We start from the raw sequence: 10751 nt of genomic DNA, 5'->3' as shown, positions 1-10751 counted from the left end.
AGCATGGTCTGACAAGATAGGACAGTATCTTGTCGCTATTGGCTTTCAGATTTCCAAGGCAAATTTCTCACTTTATGTGAGAAAAATAGAGAAAGGTATTATGCTACTTGTCATTTATGTTGATGATTTGATTATGATAGGTGACAATGATGAAGATATCCTTCATGTGAAAATGCTATTGAAGCAGAAGTTTGAGATGAAGGATTTGGGAGAGCTGCGTTATTTCTTGGGCATTGAGGTGATTAGATCACCAAGTGGGATACGGCTCTTGCAAAGGCAGTATAGATTGGACTGTCCAAATATGGGATGACAGGCTGTAAGCCTATTTCAATTCCTTTGGAGCAGAATGTGAAGCTGAGCGCAAATGCAGGTGAGCTTCTAGAAGACCCTACTATGTACAGAGGCATAGTAGGAAGTTTGATTTATATGACTATTACCAGGCCATATTTGAGCTATGCTTTTGGATTGGTAAGTCAGTTTATGCAGGCTCCAAGGAAACCGCATTTGGATGCGGCTAGACACATACTCAGGTATGTGAAGTCCACATTGCAATATGGACTACTTTATGAGACTGGGGTTCAGATACAGTTGTATGGATACACTGCTGCTGATTGGGTTGGTAGTATTTCTGATAGATGATCTACCAGTGGATATGTGTTCTCTTTTGGGAGTGCTGCAGTCACTTGGAGCAGCAAGAAACAGCCTACAGTTGCCTTGTCAAGCACAGAGGCTGAGTACAGGGGCGCAACAATGGCTGCATGTGAGGTAGCTTGGTTGCATAAGCTACTTTTTGATATGCATCAGCCTATAGATGGGCCAGTTGTCATTTATTGTGACAACATGCGTAGTATACACTTGGAAAATAACCCAGTCTATCATGCTAGAACAAAGCACATTGAGGTGCATTATCACTATGTGCGGGAGAGGGTTTTACTAGGTCTTATTGATCTAGTTTATGTCAGCACAGAGGATCAGGTAGCTGACATATTTACGAAGGCATTGGGCGCAGAGAAGCTGAGTAGGTTCAGAGACCTCCTTGGTGTGTAGGAATTGGGATTGAGCTCGAGGGGGACTGTTGAGATATCGAGCTCCACTCGTGATATGCCAGGGTGATCGTTGTGCATTTATGTCACCGACTTGTCAGTTGCAGATGCGGTTGGTACATCGCCCATGAATAATAGCTAGATGACAGCTATCCTTATCTACTCTAGTTCGTGGCTCAGTTAGTATGCCACCTTAGTTAGTTAGAGTTTGGTTTGAGACCCATATATAGGGTTCTTCTATTTCTATGTACTTGAGTTCTTTTTGGCTTACACAACTAAGAAGAGGAAAACTGTTTTCAGCCTCCACCTTTGTGTGTATTCCCCCATTGTGCAAGCAAGAAAGCTACAAGTGAGACTCCTTCCTTCTCTCCCACAATCTTGACATGATATCAAAGCCTTGTTCGTGGTAAGAAGCTCAAGAAAGCAAACCAAGTTCGCGGTGTTCTGGTAAGAGGACCAGTGTTGCTTTCATTTTTCTGTTTTGGGAGCAAGTCTCTGCAGGTAGCACAGCCGGAAAGTGCAAGAGTGCATTGTCTCAGATTGAGACACCCTTTGTGGTGTAGCAAGAGGGCAGTATATGCTGCGGGTAAGGGCTTTAGCCCTTGGTTGCTCTGTTTTTTTTATTTGAGGCCATTTCGGGGCCTATTTTGGAGGCGGAAGTTTTCTGCATGCACTCAGGAAAAGGCCCTGTTTTATGTTGTGCAACCACTGTTCTACAGGTCGGTGGAAAGTTACTGTAGAAATTGCATCATATGCTTGTGCACAGAGACATTGGGAGTTACAGAATCATCCTTGTTGCCTGTTGATGCAAAATCATCACTAGGAAGTGACTGTGTGGTCAAGTACCACTTTCTTCAGTTTTTGCAGATTTGCCCTTGTGAGGCTGAAGCTGTGTTTTTTGCAGTGACAGAATTTTTTGCAGTGTTCTGTAATGGCATCTGATTCTCTTTCACAGATTGTCACTGAAAAGCTTGACAAGAACAACTTCCAAGCATGGAAGTTTAGAATGACGAATTTCCTTATGGAAAAAGGATATTGGAAATTTGTTGCAGGAAATGAAGAAGAACCAGTTCTTCCTGATGTTCCCAATCAACAGCAAATGCAGGCATTTAAAGCATGGCATGAGAGAGCCAGAAAAGTTATGTACTGGCTGTCTATCAGCATTTCAGACTCTATGACTGTGCATATTCAAGATGCAAGTACGCCAAAGGAGACATGGGATACTTTGTCAAAAATGTATAGCACAAATACACAAGCCAGGAAAATGCAGCTCAAGCAAGAGTTGCACAATGTGCAAAGAGAAAGTATGAGCATCAATGACTACCACATGAAGGTGAAGAAGATTGCAGATACACTTGCTTCCATTGGGTCGCCAGTGGAAGATGATGATTTAGTTTCTGTGACCTTGAATGGTCTAGGAAAGGATTATGCACAGTTCCGAACATCCATTTCCATTCGTGAAAGATTTCCTGATTTTGAGGAGTTGATTGCTCTTCTAATTTCTGAGGAGGAGAGAAATGGTGGTGCATCTTCTTCAGGAGGAACTTCAAAAGAAGCTATTTTCTACTCAAATGCTGGAAGAGGTAGAGGGAGAGGTAGAGGAGGCCGATATGGAGGCCGTGGTAGAAATCAGAATATGCAGCAAACTCAAGAAAACTAGTCCTATGGAGGAGGACATGGTAACTCTAGAGGCAGGGGGAGCCAAAGAGGTCGTGGTGGATGGCAAAGAGGCCAAAATGCAAACAGCAATGTTGAATGCTACTACTGTGGTAAAATGGGTCATATGGCTAAAGACTGCTATAAAAAGTAGAATGACATCATGAATGGAAATTTGCAACAAGGAAATTATGCATCTTCTAGTAGACATGGTGATGAAAGAAATGAGCATTTGTTTATGGTGCAGCACATGACCAATTCTGTGACAAGTGCAGAAGAAAGCAACGATGTGTGGTATGTTGACTCAGGTGCATCAAACCACATGACAGGTCATGCAAAATGGATGCAGGATGTAAGGAAAATGGAAAAACCAGGATTTGTGGAGACTGGTGATGATACTGCACATCCTATTGTGCAGATTGGAAAAATTCCTTTGTCTATGCTGGATGAAAAAAAAGAAATACCTGTCGGATGTATTTCATGTCCCGAATATCACCAAGAACCTAGTTTCTGTTGGTCAAATGGTTGAGCAGGGCTTGTAGGTCAGATTTAATTCTCATGGATGCTTTGTTGAGGATATGAAAAATAAAGGTCACTTGATAGCAAAAGAAAAGAAGAAGGGCAGAATGTTTATGTTGGATGTAGACATGCTTGAATTGAGTTCAGCAATGTTTGCACATGGGACCGGTGTAGTTGCAGATATTGATATCTGGCATAAACGCATTGGTCATGTTAATGTACAGCGACTTAAATCAATGCAAGCCCAAAATATTGTTGCAAGATTGCCTAAATTCAAGGTTGCAGAAATGCATAAGGTATGTGAAGCCTGTCAATTTGGAAAACAGGCAAGGAAACCATTTCCTAGACATGTTCAAGAGAGTAAAAAGCCATTGGAATTAATCCACTCTGATGTGTGGACTACTAAAGTTGCATCTTTTGGAGGTTGTCATTATTTTGTCACTTTTATTGATGACTATAGCAGAAAAGTTTGGGTGTATTTTATGAAAAAGAAAAGTGAAGTTTTTGGGCATTTCAAAACTCTTAAAGCTATGGTTGAAAAAGAAACAGGCCTGCAAATAAAATGCCTAAGGTCAGATGGAGGGGGAGAGTACCTCTCAAATGAGTTTGCAAGGTTCTTGCAGGAGCATGGCATAAAGCAGCAATATTCATGTAGTCATACCCCACAACAAAATGGAATTGCAGAAAGAAAAAACAGACATATTGGAGAGGTATCTCATGCCATGCTCAATGAAAAAGACTTGCCAGATTTTTACTGGGCTGAGGCAGTTGCTATAGCAATCTACATAATGAATAGGACTCCCATTGCAGCAATACATGGCATGACTCCAGAGGAGAGGTATACTGGTAGGAAACCAGATATTTCTAATTTGAAAATTTTTGGTTGCATTGCCTATGTTCATGTGCCAGATGAGTTGAGATCCAAGTTAGATCCAAAAGCTAAGAAGTGCATCTTTTTTGGTTACTCTCTGCAGCAAAAAGGGTATAGATGCTATAACCCTTCTACTCATAAGTTTACAGTGAGCAGAGATGTTGTTTTTGATGAGATGAGTAGCTGGTATAAACTAGTAAATGTGATTGATAATGTAGATGCATAAAATGGTAATGCTGCACAGAATTCACAGCAACAGTCACAAGATATTAGTGGACTTGGAGCATCCTCTAGTAGTGGTTCACATTCTTCGCCATGGACAGGCAGATTGAGATTAGGAGAATCTTCTCAAAGCAATGCAGATAGTGGTATGCAGGTATCACGAAAAGGAAAAGAGAAGGTAGATCAGCCCATGTTTGATGTGAATGCAGGTCACTCTTATGTGGATGGTGACTCCAGTGGCTCAGAACAGAGCATTGATGATGAGTTGGGTATTCCTTCTATTGTTACACCTGGAGTAAGGAAGACCAGGGATGCTTTGAGAGCACCTGGGAGTGAACCTACTTTGCACAGGTCTACCAGAGTTAGGTATCCTGTGGATAGGTTGAAATATGATGGATTTATAGCCATTCACTATGCCTATATGGTCAAAAGTAATACAGGAACCAGAACCCACTTCTTTTGAGCAAGCCATGGGAAAAGAAAAATGGGAGAAAGCCATGGATGAAGAAATGGATGCCTTGGAAGCAAATGCTACATGGGAATTGGTACCTTTGCCTAAAGATAAGAATGCAATTGGTTGTAAGTGGGTTTATAAGGTGAAGCGCAATGCAGATGGCTCTGTGAATAGATACAAGGCAAGATTAGTAGTCAAGGGGTATGGATAAACATATGGCATTGATTATGAAGAAACATTCAGTCCGGTTATAAGGATGGCAACCGTAAGAGCAGTCATTGCTATGGCTACATCAAAGGGATGGTCTTTACATCATATGGATGTAAAGAATGCCTTCTTGCATGGTGATTTGCAAGAAGAGGTCTATATGGAGCAGCCACCAAGTTTTGTGCATGCTGTTCATCCTGAGTTTGTTTGCAGGTTGAAGAAAGCGTTGTATCCCTTGAAGCAAGCACCTAGAGCATGGTCTGACAAGATAGGACAGTATCTTGTCGCTATTGGCTTTCAGATTTCCAAGGCAAATTTCTCACTTTATGTGAGAAAAATAGAGAAAGGTATTATGCTACTTGTCATTTATGTTGATGATTTGATTATGATAGGTGACAATGATGAAGATATCCTTCATGTGAAAATGCTATTGAAGCAGAAGTTTGAGATGAAGGATTTGGGAGAGCTGCGTTATTTCTTGGGCATTGAGGTGATTAGATCACCAAGTGGGATACGGCTCTTGCAAAGGCAGTATAGATTGGACTGTCCAAATATGGGATGACAGGCTGTAAGCCTATTTCAATTCCTTTGGAGCAGAATGTGAAGCTGAGCGCAAATGCAGGTGAGCTTCTAGAAGACCCTACTATGTACAGAGGCATAGTAGGAAGTTTGATTTATATGACTATTACCAGTCCATATTTGAGCTATGCTTTTGGATTGGTAAGTCAGTTTATGCAGGCTCCAAGGAAACCGCATTTGGATGCGGCTAGACACATACTCAGGTATGTGAAGTCCACATTGCAATATGGACTACTTTATGAGACTGGGGTTCAGATACAGTTGTATGGATACACTGCTGCTGATTGGGTTGGTAGTATTTCTGATAGATGATCTACCAGTGGATATGTGTTCTCTTTTGGGAGTGCTGCAGTCACTTGGAGCAGCAAGAAACAGCCTACAGTTGCCTTGTTAAGCACAGAGGCTGAGTACAGGGGCGCAACAATGGCTGCATGTGAGGTAGCTTGGTTGCATAAGCTACTTTTTGATATGCATCAGCCTATAGATGGGCCAGTTGTCATTTATTGTGACAACATGCGTAGTATACACTTGGAAAATAACCCAGCCTATCATGCTAGAACAAAGCACATTGAGGTGCATTATCACTATGTGCGGGAGAGGGTTTTACTAGGTCTTATTGATCTAGTTTATGTCAGCACAGAGGATCAGGTAGCTGACATATTTACGAAGGCATTGGGCGCAGAGAAGCTGAGTAGGTTCAGAGACCTCCTTGGTGTGTAGGAATTGGGATTGAGCTCGAGGGGGACTGTTGAGATATCGAGCTCCACTCGTGATATGCCAGGGTGATCGTTGTGCATTTATGTCACCGACTTGTCAGTTGCAGATGCGGTTGGTACATCGCCCATGAATAATAGCTAGATGACAGCTATCCTTATCTACTCTAGTTCGTGGCTCAGTTAGTATGCCACCTTAGTTAGTTAGAGTTTGGTTTGAGACCCATATATAGGGTTCTTCCATTTCTATGTACTTGAGTTCTTTTTGGCTTACACAACTAAGAAGAGGAAAACTGTTTTCAGCCTCCACCTTTGTGTGTATTCCCCCATTGTGCAAGCAAGAAAGCTACAAGTGAGACTCCTTCCTTCTCTCCCACAATCTTGACATGATATCAAAGCCTTGTTCGTGGTAAGAAGCTCAAGAAAGCAAACCAAGTTCGCGGTGTTCTGGTAAGAGGACCAGTGTTGCTTTCATTTTTCTGTTTTGGGAGCAAGTCTCTGCAGGTAGCACAGCCGGAAAGTGCAAGAGTGCATTGTCTCAGATTGAGACACCCTTTGTGGTGTAGCAAGAGGGTAGTATATGCTGCGGGTAAGGGCTTTAGCCCTTGGTTGCTCTGTTTTTTTTATTTGAGGCCATTTCGGGGCCTATTTTGGAGGCGGAAGTTTTCTGCATGCACTCAGGAAAAGGCCCTGTTTTATGTTGTGCAACCACTGTTCTACAGGTCGGTGGAAAGTTACTGTAGAAATTGCATCATATGCTTGTGCACAGAGACATTGGGAGTTACAGAATCATCCTTGTTGCCTGTTGATGCAAAATCATCACTAGGAAGTGACTGTGTGGTCAAGTACCACTTTCTTCAGTTTTTGCAGATTTGCCCTTGTGAGGCTGAAGCTGTGTTTTTTGCAGTGACAGAATTTTTTGCAGTGTTCTGTAATGGCATCTGATTCTCTTTCACAGATTGTCACTGAAAAGCTTGACAAGAACAACTTCCAAGCATGGAAGTTTAGAATGACGAATTTCCTTATGGAAAAAGGATATTGGAAATTTGTTGCAGGAAATGAAGAAGAACCAGTTCTTCCTGATGTTCCCAATCAACAGCAAATGCAAGCATTTAAAGCATGGCATGAGAGAGCCAGAAAAGTTATGTACTGGCTGTCTATCAGCATTTCAGACTCTATGACTGTGCATATTCAAGATGCAAGTACGCCAAAGGAGACATGGGATACTTTGTAAAAAATGTATAGCACAAATACACAAGCCAGGAAAATGCAGCTCAAGCAAGAGTTGCACAATGTGCAAAGAGAAAGTATGAGCATCAATGACTACCACATGAAGGTGAAGAAGATTGCAGATACACTTGCTTCCATTGGGTCTCCAGTGGAAGATGATGATTTAGTTTCTGTGACCTTGAATGGTCTAGGAAAGGATTATGCACAGTTCCGAACATCCATTTCCATTCGTGAAAGATTTCCTGATTTTGAGGAGTTGATTGCTCTTCTAATTTCTGAGGAGCAGAGAAATGGTGGTGCATCTTCTTCAGGAGGAACTTCAAAAGAAGCTATTTTCTACTCAAATGCTGGAAGAGGTAGAGGGAGAGGTAGAGGAGGCCGATATGGAGGCCGTGGTAGAAATCAGAATATGCAGCAAACTCAAGAAAACTAGTCCTATGGAGGAGGACATGGTAACTCTAGAGGCAGGGGGAGCCAAAGAGGTCGTGGTGGATGGCAAAGAGGCCAAAATGCAAACAGCAATGTTGAATGCTACTACTGTGGTAAAATGGGTCATATGGCTAAAGACTGCTATAAAAAGTAGAATGACATCATGAATGGAAATTTGCAACAAGGAAATTATGCATCTTCTAGTAGACATGGTGATGAAAGAAATGAGCATTTGTTTATGGTGCAGCACATGACCAATTCTGTGACAAGTGCAGAAGAAAGCAACGATGTGTGGTATGTTGACTCAGGTGCATCAAACCACATGACAGGTCATGCAAAATGGATGCAGGATGTAAGGAAAATGGAAAAACCAGGATTTGTGGAGACTGGTGATGATACTGCACATCCTATTGTGCAGATTGGAAAAATTCCTTTGTCTATGCAGGATGAAAAAAAAGAAATACCTGTCGGATGTATTTCATGTCCCGAATATCACCAAGAACCTAGTTTCTGTTGGTCAAATGGTTGAGCAGGGCTTGTAGGTCAGATTTAATTCTCATGGATGCTTTGTTGAGGATATGAAAAATAAAGGTCACTTGATAGCAAAAGAAAAGAAGAAGGGCAGAATGTTTATGTTGGATGTAGACATGCTTGAATTGAGTTCAGCAATGTTTGCACATGGGACCGGTGTAGTTGCAGATATTGATATCTGGCATAAACGCATTGGTCATGTTAATGTACAGCGACTTAAATCAATGCAAGCCCAAAATATTGTTGCAAGATTGCCTAAATTCAAGGTTGCAGAAATGCATAAGGTATGTGAAGCCTGTCAATTTGGAAAACAGGCAAGGAAACCATTTCCTAGACATGTTCAAGAGAGTAAAAAGCCATTGGAATTAATCCACTCTGATGTGTGGACTACTAAAGTTGCATCTTTTGGAGGTTGTCATTATTTTGTCACTTTTATTGATGACTATAGCAGAAAAGTTTGGGTGTATTTTATGAAAAAGAAAAGTGAAGTTTTTGGGCATTTCAAAACTCTTAAAGCTATGGTTGAAAAAGAAACAGGCCTGCAAATAAAATGCCTAAGGTCAGATGGAGGGGGAGAGTACCTCTCAAATGAGTTTGCAAGGTTCTTGCAGGAGCATGGCATAAAGCAGCAATATTCATGTAGTCATACCCCACAACAAAATGGAATTGCAGAAAGAAAAAACAGACATATTGGAGAGGTATCTCATGCCATGCTCAATGAAAAAGACTTGCCAGATTTTTACTGGGCTGAGGCAGTTGCTATAGCAATCTACATAATGAACAGGACTCCCATTGCAGCAATACATGGCATGACTCCAGAGGAGAGGTATACTGGTAGGAAACCAGATATTTCTAATTTGAAAATTTTTGGTTGCATTGCCTATGTTCATGTGCCAGATGAGTTGAGATCCAAGTTAGATCCAAAAGCTAAGAAGTGCATCTTTTTTGGTTACTCTCTGCAGCAAAAAGGGTATAGATGCTATAACCCTTCTACTCATAAGTTTACAGTGAGCAGAGATGTTGTTTTTGATGAGATGAGTAGCTGGTATAAACTAGTAAATGTGATTGATAATGTAGATGCACAAAATGGTAATGCTGCACAGAATTCACAGCAACAGTCACAAGATATTAGTGGACTTGGAGCATCCTCTAGTAGTGGTTCACATTCTTCGCCATGGACAGGCAGATTGAGATTAGGAGAATCTTCTCAAAGCAATGCAGATAGTGGTATGCAGGTATCACGAAAAGGAAAAGAGAAGGTAGATCAGCCCATGTTTGATGTGAATGCAGGTCACTCTTATGTGGATGGTGACTCCAGTGGCTCAGAACAGAGCATTGATGATGAGTTGGGTATTCCTTCTATTGTTACACCTGGAGTAAGGAAGACCAGGGATGCTTTGAGAGCACCTGGGAGTGAACCTACTTTGCACAGGTCTACCAGAGTTAGGTATCCTGTGGATAGGTTGAAATATGATGGATTTACAGCCATTCACTATGCCTATATGGTCAAAATGATACAGGAACCAGAACCCACTTCTTTTGAGCAAGCCATGGGAAAAGAAAAATGGGAGAAAGCCATGGATGAAGAAATGGATGCCTTGGAAGCAAATGCTACATGGGAATTGGTACCTTTGCCTAAAGATAAGAATGCAATTGGTTGTAAGTGGGTTTATAAGGTGAAGCGCAATGCAGATGGCTCTGTGAATAGATACAAGGCAAGATTAGTAGTCAAGGGGTATGGATAAACATATGGCATTGATTATGAAGAAACATTCAGTCCGGTTATAAGGATGGCAACCGTAAGAGCAGTCATTGCTATGGCTACATCAAAGGGATGGTCTTTACATCATATGGATGTAAAGAATGCCTTCTTGCATGGTGATTTGCAAGAAGAGGTCTATATGGAGCAGCCACCAAGTTTTGTGCATGGTGTTCATCCTGAGTTTGTTTGCAGGTTGAAGAAAGCGTTGTATCCCTTGAAGCAAGCACCTAGAGCATGGTCTGACAAGATAGGACAGTATCTTGTCGCTATTGGCTTTCAGATTTCCAAGGCAAATTTCTCACTTTATGTGAGAAAAATAGAGAAAGGTATTATGCTACTTGTCATTTATGTTGATGATTTGATTATGATAGGTGACAATGATGAAGATATCCTTCATGTGAAAATGCTATTGAAGCAGAAGTTTGAGATGAAGGATTTGGGAGAGCTGCGTTATTTCTTGGGCATTGAGGTGATTAGATCACCAAGTGGGATACGGCTCTTGCAAAGGCAGTATAGATTGGACTGTCCAAATATG

Source organism: Lygodium microphyllum, chromosome 30 (assembly GCF_053477565.2).
Source record: "Lygodium microphyllum isolate KBCC chromosome 30, Lygodium_microphyllum_v1.1.10, whole genome shotgun sequence".
Lineage (NCBI taxonomy): Eukaryota > Viridiplantae > Streptophyta > Polypodiopsida > Schizaeales > Lygodiaceae > Lygodium > Lygodium microphyllum.
Note: the sequence above shows the minus strand (reverse complement) of the source record.